The sequence below is a fragment of the Bacillus rossius genome, chromosome 8 (assembly GCF_032445375.1).
Source record: "Bacillus rossius redtenbacheri isolate Brsri chromosome 8, Brsri_v3, whole genome shotgun sequence".
In the NCBI taxonomy this organism is placed as follows: domain Eukaryota; kingdom Metazoa; phylum Arthropoda; class Insecta; order Phasmatodea; family Bacillidae; genus Bacillus; species Bacillus rossius.
Genome location: NC_086336.1, coordinates 48411167 through 48433525, shown reverse-complemented (window position 1 = coordinate 48433525; position 22359 = coordinate 48411167). Strand labels below are relative to the sequence as shown.

Sequence of the window (22359 nt, the reverse complement as noted above, 5' to 3'; positions counted from 1 at the left end):
CATACCCCACTCGGATATCTTGAGTAGTTTTGAAATCGCGTTGTTTTTCCTGAAGCTCTGCGCACCGTCTGTATGACCAGGTAGGCGGAGCCCTTAAGTGCTTTCGAGAATATGGACCGGATGTTTCAATCCTAAAAATTATTCTGGAAACACGCTGTTATACCATTTTTCATTCTTCTAAAAAAAAAAAAGTTTAAAAATGAAATACGGAAACAGAACTGCTCATCCGCACTTAGCGTATTCTTAATTGCTTTTTTCGTTGTACCCCTTTTCTCGGGGTACTGTTTTACTAGAAAATTAAAAGGAAGTTTATATTATAGTTTTCCTTTAGTATAGTTTATATTGAGTATTGGTGTTATCCGTACGGCGGTATTTTTGAAATGTTGGTAACGTTTTTCAGCGCTAGTGTCGCCTGGGAGCACCTGGTAACAGTTAGTTTGAATATCATTAAATAATTGTGTTTATTAGCTATAGTTATAATGTAGTTATAAATTTGCATTTGTATAAAAGTATTTTAATTATTAATGCGACAGAGCAAAGTTGGACAAATTGTGATCGGGGGTAAAATGAAACAATTCACGAGCACGGCGCGCATGCGCGCGAGGGACAGACTTTTTTCCCCTCCCTTGGTTGAAGGAGGAGAGGGGAATGGCAGGCGATCAGCTGTTATGTACGACGGGCCGGCGAGTGTGATTCGGTTCGCGCCAGGGGCCTCGCTAAAAATGATTTTTGCGAGTGTGGGGCCGGCTTGGGCAGCAAATAACTCGTTGATATGTGTGTGGAAGAGTAGCTGTATAGCTGGTGAAGATGATAGCCGCTGTTCTATCGCGGCGGAACGAGGCTCCTTGCGGCTGGTATAGCCGTCAGCACCGACTGGCCTGAGGACCAGTGGGGTTTAGCGAGGATTCGCTAATCCAACGGAGACGCCGAGCCGATACGTGAGTGACTTCCCTTGTGATTCCCCTTGTGCCACGGAGTTATACTGCAAGAGGTTGGTGGCAGAAATAATTACATCGAGCCTGAGAGTGTCATTTTACATCGGAGGTCTGGTTCCGCCAGTTACATGTAACAATTTTCGGATATGGACACGTGAAGTAAATAATTGATAAAATTCAAATGGTAGAGACTCGCGTTGAACGTTTTAAGGGTACCTGTCCCCCGAACACTTGAGCACGTCGCGTAACCAGGAAGGCCTTTACTAACTGGAACTTGGTTTATTTGAGATTTTAAATAAATATAAAGTGTCTTGGTAACTGATGTTAAGATTAGGGTATTTTTATATTTCCTTATCATGTGTTGGGTATGAATATATATATATAGTTTATAGCATCGGGCCCGATTTAATTAATAGGTACCGGCGAATGCTTATATTTTTTTTATGCTTGTAATAGTTTGATGTCAGACTTTCAGATAAATAAATATTGTCTTGTCGTATTTGCCGCAAAAGTTGTGCTTTCTCAAGCAAATTCCTTTCTTTTGTTGTTTAAATTAAGCCCTGATATTTTCTATACCCGCGTTGAATGCCGAGAGGTTTGGGTGAACTGTGTGCCGTAACTTATTTTGCTGATATGTCGGATGGCGATACACTATACCAGGTAATTCCCGGCAATTTTACGCGGTTCACGACGCTCCCTAGGGGCTTGCGGGGGCGTCATCGTGAACAGACACCTCTCGGATATCTGGATCAGTTTTCAAATCACGTGGTTTGTTGTGAAGCTCTGCATGCCGTGTGTGTGCCCGGGTAGGCTGTGGCCTTAACCTGCCTGGCAGTCGCACGTTGACCCCACAGACCGAATCCATATAAATAAATATGTAAATGTTCGTTCGTTCAAAATCTCCGGAAATTATTCACCGATATTTTTGACACGACGTTGCATTCGAATATACGCGTGTTTTTTATATTCATATGTCACACTTTTGATAGGTAAAACGATAGATAAAATTATAGATAGGTAAAAAATATATACATATTTAATATCTTAATTGCTATATAGTGAGATATTTGGAGCTAGAGATGCATAGATATAGGTATATAGAGGATATATATAGAGGAAAAGTAAGATATAGAGAAGTAGATATGTATGTAGATAAGAGAGATGATTTGTATATGTGTACCTAATTAAAAACAATTACAAAAAAAGTTTGAGGCATTGCAACGCATGCCGGGAATTAGATAGTATATAGAGAGATCCTTGTATTCGACGCATAAAGCCATCATTGGCTGACGATTTGCCACAGAAAAAGTCAAATTAAATTGTTTTAATCATTAGACTTTGTGTGTTGGTTTATAAATAGCACCTAAACGATTTTCTAAAGTTATCGAATATAAATTAATGATTAGACGCCGAACGTGTTAAAAGCCACCATCAGAGAAACATCAGATACCTAACTGCATTGGCAAAGAAAGGTTTAATGACCTCGACAGCTTACCAGCTGCGTCCCGCCATGATCCACTAGTCTGACAATTGCAATGACAATAAAGCCGTCCATTGGCGGGCTTAAAACATTTCTACTACGCCGCTTGGGCGAGCGGTCTGCATCCATGTTACTGTTTAGTCGAATAAGACGATAGAGGATAAACTTTTTAAAACTCAAACACAACAGGTTCTTTGAATGATTCTTGCAATGAGGATGATTGATTTAAAACTTTTTTTTTAAGACACACCTATACGTATTTTCTGGCTGTAACTATTTGTCATATAAACAGCAAGGATGGAGAAGAAAGACGAATAAATATGCACACAGAAAGGAAAGAAGAAAAAAAAAACAAAATTGCCGATGCCTTTTTTTTTTACGTAATGTTAATGAAATTTGACTAGGACTTTGTGAGTGTAAAACTATTAGAAGAATCATTAATTTACTCTACAACTGCGCATGTTGAGTTTTTAGACTATAAAACTACATTTGGTTTAAAATTACATGATTTAGTAGTAATTTTGCTCAAGTAGCGTGTAAAAATTCACAAACTGTATATATTTTTCAGAATTATACGACATATATATATAAATTTACGTATTTTTTTTACAGTGTCTGTCGATTATAACTTGAAATGATACGGAATCAACCTGTTAATCTGCAGTTTTTTTTTTCGCGGGAAAATTTGAATTCTGGTTAATACGCTTCGAAACACTGTTAGCACGTAATTTCCTTCTTTCTTGATTGGATATCGGTGAGAGAAGCTCGTTACAATATTGTAGGCCAATAAAACGCGGTTCCTGATCAAATGGACGTCTATGATTAGCCGAAAAATGTAGTTACTCCTTGTTAAATATTTTTCTACCAACTATTAGGGCAAGAATAATATTTTGGCATGAAAATTTATCGCAAAATACAATTGTCTTTACTTATTAACTAGAGAGTTGATAATCGTGAAAGTGTTTTGCGCAAGAATAGTCAGCAACCCATCGTAACTATTTTTTTTTTGACGCTTATGGCTCGAAGAATATTTCATTTACGTGTCGTTATATTAGGGCGAATATAACCAAAAAAAAAAAAAAAACATACAAATATAGACTCTGTTATGGAAGACTATCGATCAGTCGAAAGATTCTCGTGATAAATCATTCTCTGCATATTTATATAGTTATGGTTATTTCACTCCAGACTATACTAACTCGCGTGTACAAAATCAAGCCTTTATGGAGTGTTAATTTGTCCATAACATGGTTTAAAAATTTTTTTTTGTGTTTAAACACGTTAGTGGGTAACCACTTCTCCTTGTTTATAAACTGGCCCTATGTCTTCAAGGGCGTGTCCAATCAACATGTATATATTCCATATACATACATATATATAAGTTTCCCGTTGTCTATATATGTATATATGTACATATATAACTATTAAATATAATAGTTATATATATGAATATATGCACATATATATATAACTATTATATAAAATAGTTAGCAGTTTTCCATATATGTACATATGTATGGAATATATATATAATATAGGTAAGATTCCCTTCGTCAATATTTATGTATATATAATAGTTTGCCGTTCATATATATATATATATATATATATCTATATATATACATACATACATACATACATACATACATACATACATGCGCTTCAAGTCTACATCGCCACCCAGTGGATCCAGGAAATAATCGTGACCGTGTCTATTGACGTTTCCCCGGCGTGTAGCGTGTGCCGCTTGTGTGGCGTCACGCAAGCAATTATTAAAAGAAATGCGGCGAGCGTGTTGTATTTTCCTCCATCAGAGTCCACCAGGCTCTGATAAATTGCTCGCGAGTGCGAGACGATTTTCCCCCGTAATTACTTAGGGAAAACGAATGGGGTGGGAGCCGGAGGGGTGAATAATTTCATTTGTGTTCGCGTGCGCGACTGAATCGCGCAGGCGGCCGTAAACGCGGAGTGGTTTTGTCTGATCCGCTCGCGCCCGGGGTTAAATCGCACTTGTTTCTCTGCTAGCGCGTCGGGGGTCAAACGCGAAGATGCGTTAAATGACGGATGTTGAACCGTTGTTAGGCTGCTGTCACTCTCTGTATCTGCCACTGCGGTCGAAACATCTGCAGATCTTTTTATTTTATGTGACATCTCAGCTCTCGGTATACGGCATTTGGTAGTAGAAGTGATTCCGTGAAAGGAACGGAAGTCGCATGGAACGGAAATGTGTAACAACCACGGTGCTGCCGTCTGTGGAGGATGGCGGGAAACAAAGCTCACACAAAGGAGGATACACACACACTATATATACAGGTGTGTGTGTGTGTTTGTTTAGCAGAGCTGCATTTATAAAATAGTGGTTTTCGATAAGTGTGTTAATGTGAAAGGTTGGCTTATAAATCATCATTTTATTTACTTCACTTTTATTAGTAAAAAAAAAAAATACTTTTCGCACATTAAAGTTCTCCGTCTAAAATGTTTCTCCTAGAAATTATTCTTACTACAATGCAAGTTTAAGTGACGAACAAACAATTTTTTTAAACTTTTATTGTGGTTTATTTTTACATGTAAACGAAATTTACATCGCGAGTGCATTGCAAATTATTCTTTGTGACAGTAAACTTGCCTCCAAGCCTGTGTGTGGGCACGTCAACCACTCCTACGCCGTCGCGGGGCTGGAATGGGGTTCCGGCTTGCAGAAACAACCCCCCTTCTCCCCACCAACACACATTTTTGTTTTATGGAATGCATGCGCGCGTTTGGCTCGTGCGAACAGTCGTTGGTTTCCGCTAGTTTATTTTCCGCCCCTGTCGAGATAAACTGGGTCGGACGGCCGGCGCATTCTCGCGCCGAGTGTGGGCGGACTGCAACTGACGTGACGGCCTTATCTGCTGAATTATTTATCGCGGTGGTGGCTGCGGGAGTGAACTCGCCTTGCGTTAGAGGGAGGGGGGAAGGTACTTTTTTTTTTTTTTCCCCGCTGAGAATATTTCCAGGGACTAGCTGTGTGTTTGAAACTTTTGTAGCATTGTCGATTTTGTTTCCGTGGCAGGATTTTGGGGGGGGGGGGGGGGGGGGGGGGGGGGGGGGGGGGTTATTTCAGGCACGCCAACCTCAGCCATACAGCGCGGGAAGCAAAATGCGTCCCGAATTGGCCCGGTCGAAACGGGGCGATTGGCTTCTCTTGCAGACGGCCGCCAATTTAAAGGAAACCTATCGCTAGTGCGAGGCATACTTTTATTGCAGTCTAATGAGGGATCAGTTTTTTTTTTTCGCGAAAAAAAAAAACATGCCTCAGCCATGTGGTGTTAGCGGTGGTCTGTGCCGCCGGAGACGACACTCGATTATACGCCCACGACAACAATTTCCGTTCTCTCTCTCTCTCTCTCTCTCTCTCTCTCTCTCTCTCTCTCTCTCTCTCTCTCTCTCTGTATATATATATATATATATATATATATATTAATTTCTTGATGAACTGTATGGTATCAATTTTCACGTGGAAAATTTAGTTTTTTTAGGCCTCCCGCATTCTAAATTGGGAATACAGTAAACAGTGTCTCGACAACCGATCTTATAATTAAACTAAATTCCGAACTATCCGAGCCGAGTTAAAGCTCCATTACCAGCAGACGGTAGTAACATTTGCTTCAGGCCCTATAAAATGATCTAACTGTTGTTGAAAGCCTATAGAAAATTGATCTCAAAGATGAAATTTGCTGGTTGGGCAAATCAGGGAGTGATGTGAAAGACGTTTCACTGAATATAAGCTTGAAAAAAAAAATATCGAAAAATGATACCACTAGGCCAACTGAAAACCAAGACGATTTTTTTTAATTTTACGGTATATCCGTATTATCCAAGAAATAGTTTGCCATTGTCCATCAATACTACTGTAGTAGGAGATTGCTTAAATATGTTAAACTTGATAGTAAATATTTTAAAACTGTTGTCTTTGAACTTCTTCCATATTTTTCTTCTAGTCACCGAAGTTGATTGATTTTATCATTGATATCCACTGATTTTGCGGTGAATCACGCTAGTTGAAGCTCGGATTCCCAGCAAGTTCCACAGATTTACCAGCGATGACACGCTCTTCTGTTATTATTGTTAAACTTATTTCAATCGCCGATTCATATTAATTTACAGTGCAATAATCGTAGAGAGTAAAATAAGAGTGGTTAATTGTTACGTACTGCGCGCCATGGCTGATTCGTCCCCCCCCCCCCCCCTCGAGTTGTTCAGATCTTTGTGTGTGTTTAAATGGCCATTTAATCTCTCCAACGCACAATTTCTGCCATTAGAACTACCCTGGTTTCGGTGTGCTCTTTTTCCAGTTATATGCAAGGACCGGAAAAATTCGCGGTATGAATTAACTCCAGAATATCCTTCCGAATCTTCTGCTTGCTCGAGCAAACGCCACCTGCTCATTGGCTACTGACTGGGTGTCCTGCGATTCGATACTTTTCAAGACTGGGGGTATCTAATTGGCCCACTGTTCTCCAGATTAAAAGTGAACCAATGGCAGAAGCAACAACGTATTATTATTTGAATGTTAGCATATCATGCACTAAATGAATCCGCGAATTTGTCCGGTTTCTAGGTATATGACACAGAGCACAAAAGATCTAGACCCAACTGTATAATGTTATGATAATGTTTTATGTATCTGAAACATTGTATTTTGTAAAGAAAAATCTGGAAAGAAAAATTTTGAAAGAAAATTTTCTTGTATATCACCAAGACTTGTCATCTGATAATATCCAAATAAGTAGTTAGTTTCAAACTTTTTTTAAACGTATATAATAATATATTAGGTATATATTATATATTTGTGCTGTGTTTAAGGAAATACTATATAATTTAATGGGATTCCTTATTATGAGTAGTGACCAACTGCTATATATAGTTTCTCCTGTGAAATAATAATTATTGATGTTTAGTATTGAAATTATTTATTTTCCTTTAAGAATTACTATTGTAGTAATAGTGTAAAATAAACTATTTTATGGTCTTAAAAATTTAACAAATAATAAAATTAATTAAAATTATTGTAACTATTATATACTTAGATTTTTTTAATGTTACCAAGCCGAGTAGTATAAATGTGGCAAAAGTAGGTGCCATTTACTATGTGCTGCAAACTAAACAAGAGTGAGAGACCGTATATGTACGCGCATTCAGCAAGTTCGTGGATTTGATCTCGTATGTCTTTTTCGTACGCATTTCATGATCATGATTGCTCGTGAATAAGGGTGGTTCGGAAATCGGGTTGGTTGGACTGGTGTTCGTAACCAGACTTGGCTTGTCGTGTGGCGGTTCTTGGTTGTGCGAAACTCGAGTTGCAAACGGTGCTTCGCTGGAGTATTCTCGTCGTTGACGCGCGTGTGTTTTCGGACGACTGGGGCGCACCGCGGGGTAGTTAAGTGACCGGGCTGGGGTGTCGCGGGGCGTAGCACCAGGATGCGCCCGCCCGCCGTAAGCAGGATGTGTGTTTGCCGCGGCGAAGAGGGATGTGGCAATTATTGGTGTGTGCGGCCTCGGCGGCGGGGTGTCGACGCCAACGCGCCGTCGCATCGGGCGGCTTGCGTACGTGCCAGGGGGCGTATCTCCGACGACACTTACTGCCTGCTCCTTCTCCAAGAGCCCGGCGCGCGCCTAGTGCCACTAGGAGCTTTGAATATATTTATATACTGTATAGAAGTCGCGAGTGGATAGGATTTACTCTACGTTTTTCAGATGCGTATGATGAGCAGCTTGGGAACTTCACCGCTGCAGGGCGCTGCCGTAACGCCCTGTATCGTCTTAGGTTGTTATTTACACGTTAGAGTTCAGCACTGTCGCCCGCTGTCATTCCCCGCACCCCGCATCCATTAATTCACTGCAGCTCAAGGTCGTTCAACGGGAGGGGGAAGGGGTTGTTTGAAGAGTTCGACACTTGTCCGCTAGGGACCACCACAAGTCGATGCCCTAGAGATGGTGGCGATTGCGGCGGTGAATTAACCAACTACCTCAAACCGTATTAGAAATTTTAACCTGGGCTGGCGACTTCTATACAGTATATATATATTCAAATCTAGGAGCGACTGTTTGCCCTCGCAACTGCGAAATTATGCTTAACTAACCACCTTCATTTGCGTTCGTTTACGAATGGAACCAAAACTTCGTAAAACACACTTTGTCAATTACCAATTCAAACGTTTTAATTTTTTTTTGCTTGGTAATAATCTTACGCTATTTATAATATCAATGTATAATTATTTTATAAACCCTACTAATGTTATACATACGAACATGTGTTTGTCTGTCCTTAACGCAGCAACGGATCGACATGATTGTTTGCATTTAGATATAATATTGGCAGGAGAGTGACATAGACTACATATAAATTATGAAATTCCATCCCTAAGGGAGTGAAAAGGGGTGAATTCAGTTTTAAAATCGAAAATACTAGGAGTTTGGTTATAAAGACGTAGTGAGTTTGTGTCATTTCTCTGTGTGTGCCACACGGTCATATAGTAAGATCTGGCAACTTCCTATCCTTCTCCTTGGCGATATCCATCCGCTTAGTGTAGCTCGCGGCTGCTAGCGAACTAAAGGCGCTAATGACAGCTTAGTTTAGTGCGTCCGTTACGTCTTTCCTAGGGGTTACTGCCGTCCCACAAAATGAAGCTGAAGATTGGAGTCCCGGTTTGGCTGATGCGTAGCCTTGTTGCACCGAGATTGTGCAATCAGTGGGACTTTAAAAATCAAAATTTCCCGTTTTTTTCAATTCGAATTTACTAAGTGATATGGGATTTCATAATCTCAACAATCTGTCAGATGCGTCTGCCGTGAAACGCGCGTTCTGTTGGCAAATAAGCCGGTACGTGTTGCATGCGTCATACGTCCACACGAAGTCTATGGGTGCGCGCAGCCTTATTCCGTTGCGTTACAAGTTATCACTGTAGCCAACTTATCGCCGCATGAATGACGTAAAGACTAACTGGTGAATTCCTCTCCCTCCTCTTCCATACTTTTCTGTTTTGTGCACAATCATTTATTTTTCTTTTATTAATCTTAATCTATATATGCATCACATCTAAATGAACATAGGTACAGTCATCTTCCTCCATACGGCTAAGTAGAATTGTCACGGGCTGTAATGACCTATAGGCGTACTGCGAACCAAGTGAAATCATTATGTTGTTTGAAATACGTTAAACCTTGATTTTCTGCACATAAACGAAAAAAAAAAATCCTAGTCATTTATTTTAAACTTAAAACTTATGTTAAATGGAACTATTTTTCTTGATTTTATACCAAATGTAAGAGTTTAAGTACCAAAATTATATATACACATATATGTAATCCTAAGTGTACACTCAATTTTTTTTTTTTACTTTTAAATTTTTACATTATTCCCAAACAAAATTTATGTTGCTTAGTTGTGAGTAAAATTTTCGTTTTCATTAATTTTCTTCCGCAGTTGCGAGCGAAAATAATTTGTGTAGGCTTTGTGGGAGGGGTGGGGGATTTTAAACGAAAAAATAGAATAACGCATGACTTTCCACCTAAATTGACATACTATATAAATCATGAGTGCGAATACTGATCTTGCAACTTTGTGATTGGTAGCTAGTACGAAAGCTAGACTTTTTTTTTCTTGTAGGTACTTGCTTCCAGTATGAAAACAAACAGTAGTTTTGTAAGATTATTTTTATCGTGGACATTTAAACATTGTTTTGAGGTAATTACAGCAAACAATTGTTAATTATTAATCCAGTCTTTATGTTTAATGAAGTTATTTAATTCCAGAAAAAAGCGTGTTTATAAGTTTATGTGATTTTTTTTTAAAAAGACTTGTACAACTTGTGTCACAGTCACTCTTGACGGATATCTCAGTATCATGATTGAATATATCTACTGTTTATCAATATGATTCGATAACGGTTACATTAATTACGCCAACTGGCGCCACGTGTTGTAATGATTACGCATTATCTTTTTCCCACGCAATAGACGTGCGAAGTATCGCCTAGTGTAAGGCACGTTAAAGTAATTTTGCGGCGGTTATTGGCTTTGTGTTAAATTCTGGAGCTGCTGGTTCCGACCGACATGAAAGCTGAAGGATTCAGCGCTTGTCTGACACTTCGAGATCACAGTTCTTGCAGGTTCCGATGATGTAGCTGACTTCGAACCACAGCTTCGTTGGATCCAGACCCACCTCAAGCATGAGTGTTTTTTGGAAATTATATATTTAAGCCACCTTTTAAGACTCTGTCTCGCACGCCAGATGGGTAATTTTTTCCCCCGCCTTTTCTTAATTTATTTTATTTAAGGGCTATTTCTAAAAATTTCACTAGATACCTCCCTCTAATTTGTTCTTCTGCCACAGATAGTTTCAACAGATATTCACGTAGTGTATTGTCATGGGTGTATAAACTACGCGCAGATCTTGGTAATTACGATTTGCGCGAATTTTTACACCCATGGCATTACAGTAGGCGATAATCTGTATAAAATGCTTGTAGCAGAACAACAAATGTATGAGAGGTATCAAGTTATATAAAAGTACGAGGAAAAAAAAAAAACCTTAACATGGCGTGCGAGACAGAGATTTAAAGAAACCTCGCACAGCAAGGCGTAGGCATAAGGCTTTATTATTAGCCTGTAAAATAACATCAGAGCTCTTGGCTGTTGAAATCATGGTAATGAGAAGCTGCCCCGGTCGTATGTCCGTCTAGGAAGGCTTGATGTTTTACGTTAAACTGTTCTCTCTATCTCTCTCTCTCTCTCTTTCTCTCTCTCTTCAGATATATATCTGTGTGTGTGTGTGTGTGAATGAATGTGTGTTTTTTTCTGCGACAACTCACAGGTAAATTGTAGAAGCAACCCGCCATAGCCTATAGCAGGCCTTCTCAGTAGGTGGCCCACGGGTCAAATCCGGCCCGCAGAAAAAATTTCTGCTGGCTCGCCGTGAAATTTATACAATCAGGACACTAGTTCAAAGAAGATTACTTATTGCCAGTTGAATCGAATCATTATTTACTGGAGTACGTTAACCGGCTTGTTGCTTAATGCATTTGCGTTCAGTAAGTACTTTATAAATTACTAGCGGACCCAACCGACGTTGTTCTGTTCAAACGTTTTAAATTCGAAAATGTACAGGAAATTTCCCTTAATATTATCGCAGTGCCATCTTCCGGGTCGAACTGAAATAAAAATAAAATATTTTAGTATATATGATAACCCGTCCATAGCGCTTCCTACCGGATCCAATGTAAAACATCCAAAGTTCAACAACAACATTAGTTAAATTAATTAATTAAAAAAACATTATTTATTGGATTGAATTGTGAATCTAAACTTTCATTAATCCACTTGAACACACACTTCAAAGTGTACCCTACAGGCGTTGTCCTGTTCAATCGTTGTAAATCCAAAAATTATAATTTTTTAAAATAAAATATAAATTAAAAATATAAAACTTCGATTTTAAATATGCTTTACACTATAAATGTTATAATGTTATAATTTATTTTACAAACTTATATTTTTATTTTCAAAGAGGCGTTCAATACGTCATAAGTTGCATAGAATAAAATGAGAACTGACAATTTAAAATTGTAGGTTAAGTTGATTGTTATTGAATTCACGTGTATAGTGTATACATCATTAAAATTCACGAAAATCATGTAAAATACTCACTTCAATACTGCACCTCACAGATTCGCACAATGTATATTTTAATTACACTTGAAAATGTTATTTCAATAAACAATAATATAATATACTCAATAAGCAATTCTATTTTAATTTTAATGTAATAACAACATAAGCTACGACGTAAGTAACCGATATGCGAAAATGCAACAAAATAAAAAGAAAACATAGAATCCATCCTAAGATTACCAACAACACATAAATAAATACACAACCAAAGATCAACCATCCAAAGATAAACAACAATTTATAAATAAAAAATTAATTAAATAAACATTTTCCAGTGGACTGAATTGTGAATCTAAACCATTCTCGAATCCACCTGAAGACACACAAAAAATTTCATTAAAATCGGTACAGCCGTTTAGGAGGAGTTCAGTGACATACACACGCACAGAAGAATTATATATATATACTAGCTAAACCCGGCCACGCTTTGCTGTGGCACAGTTTAATATTAATTCATTGTTTAATTTAATATTTTACTGTGCATGGCTGTGGAATGTAATAGAAGAAATAAAAATGTGTTTAGCTTAAATATTTTTATTGTAAAGCTAATGGAAGGACTACATTCCTTGTTTTCCCATTTTTTGCATAAACATATAGATCAGATGGTTTACCGACTCTGGAGCACCCGACATATAACTGTCCATGAGAGAAGCATTCATTTTCTAAATTCAAACCGCACACTTGCAAAGATTGTCCTTGTGCTTTATTGATGGTCATAGCGAACGCAAGGCGTATTGGAAATTGAAGTCGTTTGAACTCGAACGCCATATCTGTCGGAATAAGTGGCATTCGTGGAAGTAATACGTCTTCACCTTTATGAAGTCCAATCAAAATTGTTGCTTCAATAAGATTATCCATTAATTTTTTAACTACTAATCGTGTACCATTACATAATTTAGGCTGACAGATATTTCGAAGCAATATAATTGGCACACCAATTTTCAAATTCAAAATGTGTGGTGGTAATCCTGGAACATCGAGTGAATTGAGAAATTCCGTTGGAAAGTTCACTGCTTCATTTTGGTGCACTACTGAATCAATAGATTTGTATGTCATTGTTTCACCTTCGATTCTGTTTATAATACTATTGTTCATATCGTGTACGTCAACATTTTTAGCCGCTAGAATGGCTCTTTCGCTCAACCATGCATGATTTTTGAATTTTGTTTCGATGTTTTGGAATACCTTGTCTACCAATTCCTCTTTTGAATCTACGATGTTGCATAAATCAGATGATAAGCTGATTTTTCCTATTTCTGGATTTGTAGGTACAGTGCCGTTACCAACTTCAATTAATTGTCTTGAAAATATGACTGCTGTTGGATCGTTCTGAAGTTTAACTCGCATATTGTGGTTAAATGCTTTTTTTTTACTGTGCTCCAAAAATTTGAATATTTTTTAATTTAAACGTATTTTTATCAATAGAGTCGAAAGAATATACTTTCAAATTAAATAAAGTTTTTTATTCTTTCTTGAAATATATATATATATATATATATATATATATATATATATATATATATATATATATACATATTTGTGTAAATTATAGTCGTCAAGGCACAATGGTCGAGTAGCCTGATGTGCTTGAACTTCGACAATATGGTACAGCATCGTCGAGCGTGGTCACAACTAAGTTGGGTGACCATGATATTTAGTTATAGAAACTTTTTTTTTCCGACTTTTCCGGTGGATTTTCCCAAACTTTTATTTCATATAAACACTCTTCTGTTAAGATGCAATGTTCTGTAAAAATTTCAATCCAAACCATCGTATACTTTCCGAGTTTTGCGGCCAAATACATACGGAAGCTAAATTTTTATATATATAGATAAAGATTGCTCTTATCAACGAGAAAGCATAATGAAACATGCCCTTGTGAACAGCGCTTGCGCTTAGCGTGCTTATGTGAACCGCGCTCGAGACAGCAGTCCCGTTATCGACATGTGTGGAGATTGAGACTGGACTGGTCTGGCATGTAATATTTCTTTTTTTTAGGTGTAAAATCTTATATTATTGTATAAGACAATTTGGTAGGAATGATTCCGTGAATTGAACGGAAGTCCCATGGAACGGAAATGTGTAACCACGTTGTTGCCATCTGTGGCGGATGGCTTGTACCAAAGTTCACAAAGACAAAGGGAAACTTTGTAGTATTAACTTTTTAATGAATTTTTAACAAGATGACCCGTGTTTCAGTAAACTGCCTTGTTCAAAATTGGGGTCCAAAGCCAGGGTTTAGTAATTTTTTCCAAGTCTTTTTCGCTTTTATCGGAGCCGTTGATTTATATAGTTATTTCGCGCTTTAGATCGAATTATTCGACAGTCGACATAGCTGTTCCGACGAAGAATTTTAGCGCCGGGTTCGGAAACTACGGGTGATTAGCATAAAAAAAAAGTAGCTGAAAACACATGTTTCTTATATTTATTATACTCGGCATTATTTAAAAGAATTCTACGTTGAATTCCGTGTCCGAGTTTCGTATTAAAAGTGTATTTGCAACATGAAAACACGTGAAATTTCTCGTTACGGAGGTTAGAAGTTTCTCGGGTACTGAAATGCTTTTATTTTTGGACATCTCCTCCCCCCCACTTTTTTTTTTCCTTCTCCGATCCCAGGTAATTTAAAATTATTGCAAGTTGCCCGAAGGTAAGTCCATTTGAGAAGGACTGGCCTTTAGTAAGTAACAGCACTAGCATTTGCCTGGAGTAATTTAGGGGAATCACGGAGAATTGAGATGGGGAAGCCCGGACAAGTATTCGAACTGGCATCCTGTTGAATGTGAGACCAAGTTCTTGCCTGTACGCCACCATAAAGCGCTTCAATGGGTGACCATTCCTTGTACGTTTTTTGTGAAGAAAACTAATTTTATCGCGTGTAGTGACAAAAAGACAAAAAAGTTCGAGCAAAATATGTCTATGTTCTTGATAATTCAGAGGTGATATGGTTTGTATAAGACGTACGTATATTGTCTTTTTTTTTTGCAGTGTTTGTGTCATTCAATAAAACGTCCGTACTCTACAAAAGAGTAGTTTGAGAGCTGATTTAAAACAGTCCTGTATTTTTGAATTTTATGAAATACGTAAGCTAATTTTGTTTTCCTTTGTTCGTGTTTGTGATGGTTAAAATTTGAAGACCTGAATTCTTTTTTCAACAAATCTGTGTGTGTACACACAATCAATCGCAGCCGTATTATTTATGTCTTCGTGCCATTTTTTTCTTCTGGCGCAATGGCGTTGTTATTTCTGCGGTCGTACTTGCTGAATGTGGCATATCTTGTGGTCTAACATGTTGTCCACGTTATGTAAAGGCAGGGAAGTTGAAATTGGTCGGGGAAAGTCAGAGATTTTACTTTATAAACCTGGAATAATCTTGAAAATTCCTCAGTGATAATTTTTTTGGGGCGGGGGGAAGGGGGGGGGGGGAATGTCATACCGTCAAACTTTGAAAAATTCATACACACTGTAAAATTGCTTATCAAGATTCATTCTGTTTGAACTAGTGTAGCTATAGGGATGGTGAAGGCTTGATTGTTTTTCATAAAATTGCAAAATAGTTAAATTATTTTAAATATAAATATCATGAAAAATAATAATTTAGTTCATGGAAAGTCATTAAAAAGTCAGGGAAATTTTTCTACAGTTCTATGTGGACATCCTGTATGAACTACTTCGTTGGCTTCTGTGGATGACGTCACTTAGTGCCGGTATGGGCACGTCTTGTTTCAGTTATCTTCAATTGCGATTGAAAACCAAAGGCCTTGTTTTTTGGCAAAATTATTTATGTAAGGCAATTTACAGCCGATCTGTGATTGGTCCTCGGGGATTTGATGATTGGAAGAGGATCTGACAAATCTGGACGAGTCTACTTTGTGATCATTTGTCGCCCAGGCACTGCAACGTGCGATGATGTTCCGTTTTCACCGAACGTTACGTTGCGTTACGTTCCGCGGGAGATTTGTCAGGTGTTAATGTTTTGTTATGTCTCGATCTATAGTCCATCTCACGCTTAGATCGGAGTACAGAGCAAATGGTGCCAACTGAACAGATTTATACTACCTGGCTTGAAAACATAAAAATTCTTATTTGGTATATTATCTATAAATATATAAGTTTTCATATATTTTTAAAATTTTACCAATTTTTTTGATTTTTCTAAGACCGTAACTTGGTGTCTTTCGACAGTATTGCTATATTTGCATACATTATGAAAGAAAAAAAATATCAGTTCTAAACACCAATTGGTATGTCACAGGAGAAACTATTGGTATCAGTCTGTCACTGTTAATAAAAATACATTTAATCATTCATGTAATATGGTCGAACAAAGCAAAAAATCTTAATACTAAATTATATAAAAAATTTATAACATAACCAAGATGGTGTCTTTCATTTTTGTTTTTTTAAAGTAAGAAATTATTATTATTATTATATGATTTTGATAAAATACAACTAGAAAACTTATTTACAAATTCATTCCAAACGTTCTATTTAAAAATAACTATTTTGTACTTTTAAAAAAATATATATATACATAAAGTAGTTGAAAATATATTCTGTGCTCTTTGGGTAAATAATGGCAAAAGAGCACACTGAAGCAATGACAGCAATCGTGCATCGGAAAATGAGAGTAAACTCCCGTTAAAATGCACACTGTAGTCGTAAGGATTAGACACGCTCTGTTAGTGCGTGACAGGGCATTTGGAGGTGTTTATCGGAGCCGCTGGCCTCGGTCATGCATTGTCGACATTCCGCCGCGGTGATGTGTTGTGGAGGAGATTACGGGTGAGTCGCCTGATACGGAAGATTAAATATTTTGGGAAGGATTTGTCTTGCGGTATCGCCCAAGCTGTGCTGTCGTCTTGGCTTTGCCCGCCTCCTCCTTGAGTCGACAAGGGCCGCGGCGACCTGGCGACCATGACGTTCTCCCGTCAACAGTTTCTTGCCGAGTTCCACAAGTTAAACTCTATACATTACCTGAAGATTCTGCTACTGCAGTTGTTACCATGTGGTGAATCGACGACATCACTATAAATCTGTTTATGTTTTGAAATTCGCTGATACGTCAGAAAATTAGCCAGGGACGTAACTAAAGAGAAAAAAAAGGGCGGGGGCACACGGGGCTTGTGCCCTGGTGCCATATTTTGGAAAAAAAGAGGGAGGGCTAAATTGGCAGAGTAATTTTTACTATACGTTAGATATTTACTTTCTATATCGTAGTGTTAGAACAAAAAATAAAAGTCTGAGGGCAGGCGAACTGATTTGTTTGTATTGAAATATATATATATATATATATATATATATATATATATATATGTGTGTGTATATATAGTCAAATATTTTAAAACTGGTATATTTCGCGTACTATCCAACTTGCGATGTATTAAAAATGAAACGTCAGCACATAAATATATTTGATATAAGTTGAATCAAATATAGTTGGAATAGTATTAACTTAATATGTCGTGGCGATATGAGGTGTTGTCGGGAAAGGTTTTGGTTTTGGTTGATATTAAAAAGAAAAATAAGGGGGGGGAGGCGCGCCAATATGAGTTCTTGCCCCGGGTATAAACTAGTCTAGTTACGTCCTTGAAATTAGCTCACAGAAATAACTAGCAGTCGACAGATTCAAGTGGAAATCTTTTATTAAAAAATAGAATTGCGATTAAATGTAGCTGTTTTGGAGCGGTCTAAAATTACTTAAGTTTAGTGTACATACATTCCGTACACTACCCACATTCCGTGCACACTGTGCGCGGAAGTAGGAGTTCCGTAACTCGAACAAGGGCATGGAGCCAAGTCGTTCATTCTTCTTCCGGCTAGCCTCGTCGCGTCATCCGCGCGTGGCTCTTGAAAGCACGCGATGGATCACGAGGCGCAAATATTTGTTGGGAACGAGTGTTAACAGCGAAATGTAAGAAGTTGGAAGTGCGGAGCTAGTTCATGAGAAAGAGTGAGGAGAGAGACTACGTTTTCGCGTGACTCCCGAAGATGCTTGAAGATCGTCATAGAGTTAACATTACAAAGGAATTAATTTTGGAGTGTCCGTCTTGCAATTTCATAACTAAACGTTCAAACGAGTTGTGTGGTAAACATTCCGCCACTCTTTCTGAAGCCTTCGAATCAAGGTGTTTAAGTTAATTTATGTTAGTGGGATGATCTCACATTCTGCTTGTTATTTACTGAGCAGTAAAGTTTCACGTAAGATTGTCAGCTAGATTTTTTTTTTTATGGCGTAGTGAAACAAAGAAGTATCCTCTGAATATGTTGACTGACAAAGAAAACAGCTCTGCTGGGAGCACAAAAATTTGAGCGGGTCTTTCGGTACTGGCCAGTGATGTGTAAAACATCTAATCTCGGTAACGAGAAAATTCACGTTGTTCTCGTGTCGTCCATGTTGCAAATAAACTTCTAATTGGAATACCAAGTATATTTAAATGTGAAGCAAAGGTTCGTATGAAATGCTGTCTTTGGAACGTAAATAGCTGGTTAGAGAGCTACACTACGTTGCACAATAATGTTGGTTGACGCTAATCTCGGCGGCTGACTCAGCGTGTGCGCGCGCCGAGATAACTGCAGGTGACTTTGGGCACTGTGCTTGTGATCACTATCGCGCCGGATTCTCGTGACGTCATCCAAGCTTACAGGAGGATCAGGACGGACGGCGCCTGCGGGTTTTTTTTTCCCCAGTGGCGAGGTCGCTGGGTGCTTCCATTCCCGACGCTGACGTCGAGTGCTACCTGGCTTCAGGTTTTCTGCTATGACTCAGGTGACGTAGTGGTAAACCAATCACCTCCCATTTTGGAAGATGGCACGTTAGCTCGAATCCTGTTGCAACCATTCTGATTTAATTTTTTTCCCTTTAATCCCCCCAAAAATAAATTATTTTAGACAAATGATTTATCTTGCGTGTTGGCCTATTTAAACTCTCCCACAATATAAATAAATAAATAAATATATATATATACATATACATATAGGAGACCGGGGCTGGTTGTAACAGGGACAGGTTGTAACACGACAGTTCCACAACCAGTCACCAGAGAGTTTTCTCCATTTAGTCACGGGAGCGCCTGCAGTTGCTCTCAGTGTGAATTGCAACATATCGCCGGTCAGACACGCTCAATAGAAACAAGAAGAGAAAGACTGTTTTTCGACAAGTTGAGTAAATATTTCCCGTTTGATATTCATAATTATTGTAATTTGTGTTTACATTATTTAAAAACTCTCTTTGGAGTACATACATATTCTAAACACTGGCTTTGCATATATGTTATTTGCATTTAAATTATATGTATACTACTTTGTCAAAATGTATTAATTCTCTAGTAGGGTCATTTGGGGCAGGTTGTAACAACTCAAATAAGAATTGTTACAACCAACCCCGTCGACTGTTACAACCTGCCCCGCCCTTAAGCTTTTGACAGTTAAAAAAAAAAACCTACTGCACTTGTTGCCCTACACTCTACAGATACTATTTCAAACATGATTTATTACCTTTTGCTCGTTATCACCTTGACAGCTACACGTGTCGATTTTGCTTCCCACTGAAACTTAAATTTGGAGCGATGACATCAGCCGAACGAGAACAGTTGGTTACATTAACTGTGGCAGTGAATGCTGCAGGAAATTCTATTCCTCCCATGTTCATCTTTCCTAGAGTCAGCTATTACGATCACTTCATCAGAGATGGTCCAACAGGGTGTATAGGTGCTGCAAATAAGTCTGTATGGACAACCGAAGACGAGTTTTTGATTTTTCTTAAGGATTTTGTCGCTTGTGTTCGTCCTAGCTTAGAGACACAAGTCCTCCTAAGTAGGGAGAGCGTAGGGATACTGGGACCGATGTAAACATAGAAATGTAAACACCGACCCCACTACCCCCATGGGCGCCGCCATCTTGTTTAATGGGCGCCGCCATTGTTGTTGACATTGGTTACCAGGGCGCGCCACCGTCGCCGCCACTGGGCGCCGCCATTGTTGTTGACAATGGTTACCAGGGCGCGCCGGTAGGCCGCCATCTTAGTTCAGCCTTTAGTTACCGGAGCGCGCCACCGTCGCTCCGAATGTGGGAATTGTATACAAAAAACCTGGGCGCTGGGTGGATTCGATCCCGGGGACGCACCAACATCGTGGTCAGGAGGCGGGCGCCTTGACCACTAGACCAGGGAACCTGATGAAGTATGGGGAATTAAATAACGAACATATGCTTTAAAGAAGCTATGCCCAAAAGAAGCTATGTCTTTAAAATATTGAAAAGCACCCACCATGTCTTTAAAAAAAAATACTAGCTATGCCTATAGACCCCACCACTCCACAATCGCCGCCATATGTAAATTTCGAAAATAAATAAAATAACGCTATGCTTAAATAATACAGTCATACTAGCTATGCCTAAACACCCATATTTAACATTCGAAAAATAAAATATCGCTATGCCTATAGACCCCCACCACTCCACAATCGCCGCCATGTTTAAATTTCGAAAAAGAAATAATAGCTTTGCTTAAATTCGAAAAATAAAATATCGCTATGCCTATAGACCCCCACCACTCCACAACCGCCATATTGTTTAAAAAAATATGCTTAAAAGAAGCTATGCTTAAATTTCGAAAATAAATAAAATAACGCTATGCTTAAATAATACAGTCATACTAGCTATGCCTAAACACCCATATTTAACATTCGAAAAAAAAAAAAATAATCGCTATGCTTAAATTTGGAAAAGTATGCTTAATCGCAATGTTTAATTCCCAACCACCAAATTTCGAAAAAAAAATATGTCTATAAAACCCCACCCCTATATTAGCTATGACTAAAACCCCCCACTCCGAGTATGCTTAATCGCCATATTTAAATTTCGAAAAGAAATAAAATATCGCTATATTTAAATTTAAAAAAAATTTATATGCGTAAAGGCCCCGCCATACTAGCTATGCCTAAACAGTTAACTTTCGAAAAGAAATAAAATACCACTATGCTTAAATAATGCTGCCATACTAGCTATGCCTAAACAGTTAACGTACGAAAAGCAAACCGCTATATTTAAATTTCCAACAGCCATGTTTCAGTATGCTTAAAAAAACCCGCCATATTAGCTATGACTAAAGAAACATAACCTCAAAAATCCCGCGCAGAGAGAGCGAGATGTTGTCCGCTGGAGCGTCACTCGTAAACTGCGCAATTATAATCCCCACATCATATTATAAGCATAATAATAATATCTTTAAAAACAACACTGTGTGTGTGCAACACGCCAAGTAATAAGCATAGAAATGTGTTAAGCATTTTTAAATTTAATAATATTTTTACAGGCCAATGTGTTAAGCAATTATAAAATTCAAAATATTGTGTAATCATATTTAAAATTAATAATAATAAGAATATTTTTACAAACATTGTGTAGTAACTGGCTCTCGGCCAATGTGTTAAGCTGTACAAACGCCGTGCTGGAAACCTCGCTCCTGCTGAGAGCGTGCGCCGGCAACCAGGAATGTGTTTACCTGCTGTGTAACAGTGAAAGTGTTTACCACAGAGAAACAAGGTCAGGCCATCGCTGCGTACAGGAAAGGAGCAAGCACAAGGAATATACAGAGGTGGAAATAAAATCCCCACGTCATATTATAAGCATAATATAGGCGCCATGTTGTATGCTTAAAACCCCCGCCATACCTATGCCGCCATGATGTAAGCTTAAAACACACACACACCCAAGTATGCCTAAAAGAAACCCCCGCCATAAGAGCTATGCCTAAACCGCCAAAATTAAATTTCCAATAGTCATATTTAAATTTGGAAAATAACCCGCCATGTTTAAATATCGAAAAGCAAATACCACAACCCCACCACCCAGCGTATGTTTAAAACAAACACCACCATAATAGCTATGACGAAATACCTGAGAGAAACATAACCCCAAAAAAGCGCCATACTAGCTATGTCTACCCCACCCCCACCACCAGTATGCTTAAAACAAACACCACCATAATAGCTATGACTAAATACCTGGGAGCAACATAACCTCAAAAAAGGCACCATAACAGCTATGTCTACCACACCCCCACCACCAGTATGCTTAAAACAAACACCACCATAATAGCTATGACTAAATACCTGGGAGCAACATAACCTCAAAAAAGACACCATAACAGCTATGTCTACCACACCCCCACCACCAGTATGCTTAAAACAAACACCACCATACCAGCTATGACTAAAGAAACATAACCTCAAA

At 38.3% G+C, this 22359-nt stretch overlaps 1 protein-coding gene across 4 annotated transcripts in view; it reads left to right on the top strand.

Annotated features, from left to right (window-relative positions):
• LOC134534884 (SH3 and multiple ankyrin repeat domains protein 1) overlaps positions 1-22359 on the top strand; it is a 476867-nt gene that overhangs the window by 354550 nt on the left and 99958 nt on the right. The gene's annotated exons all lie outside the window — the stretch shown is intronic.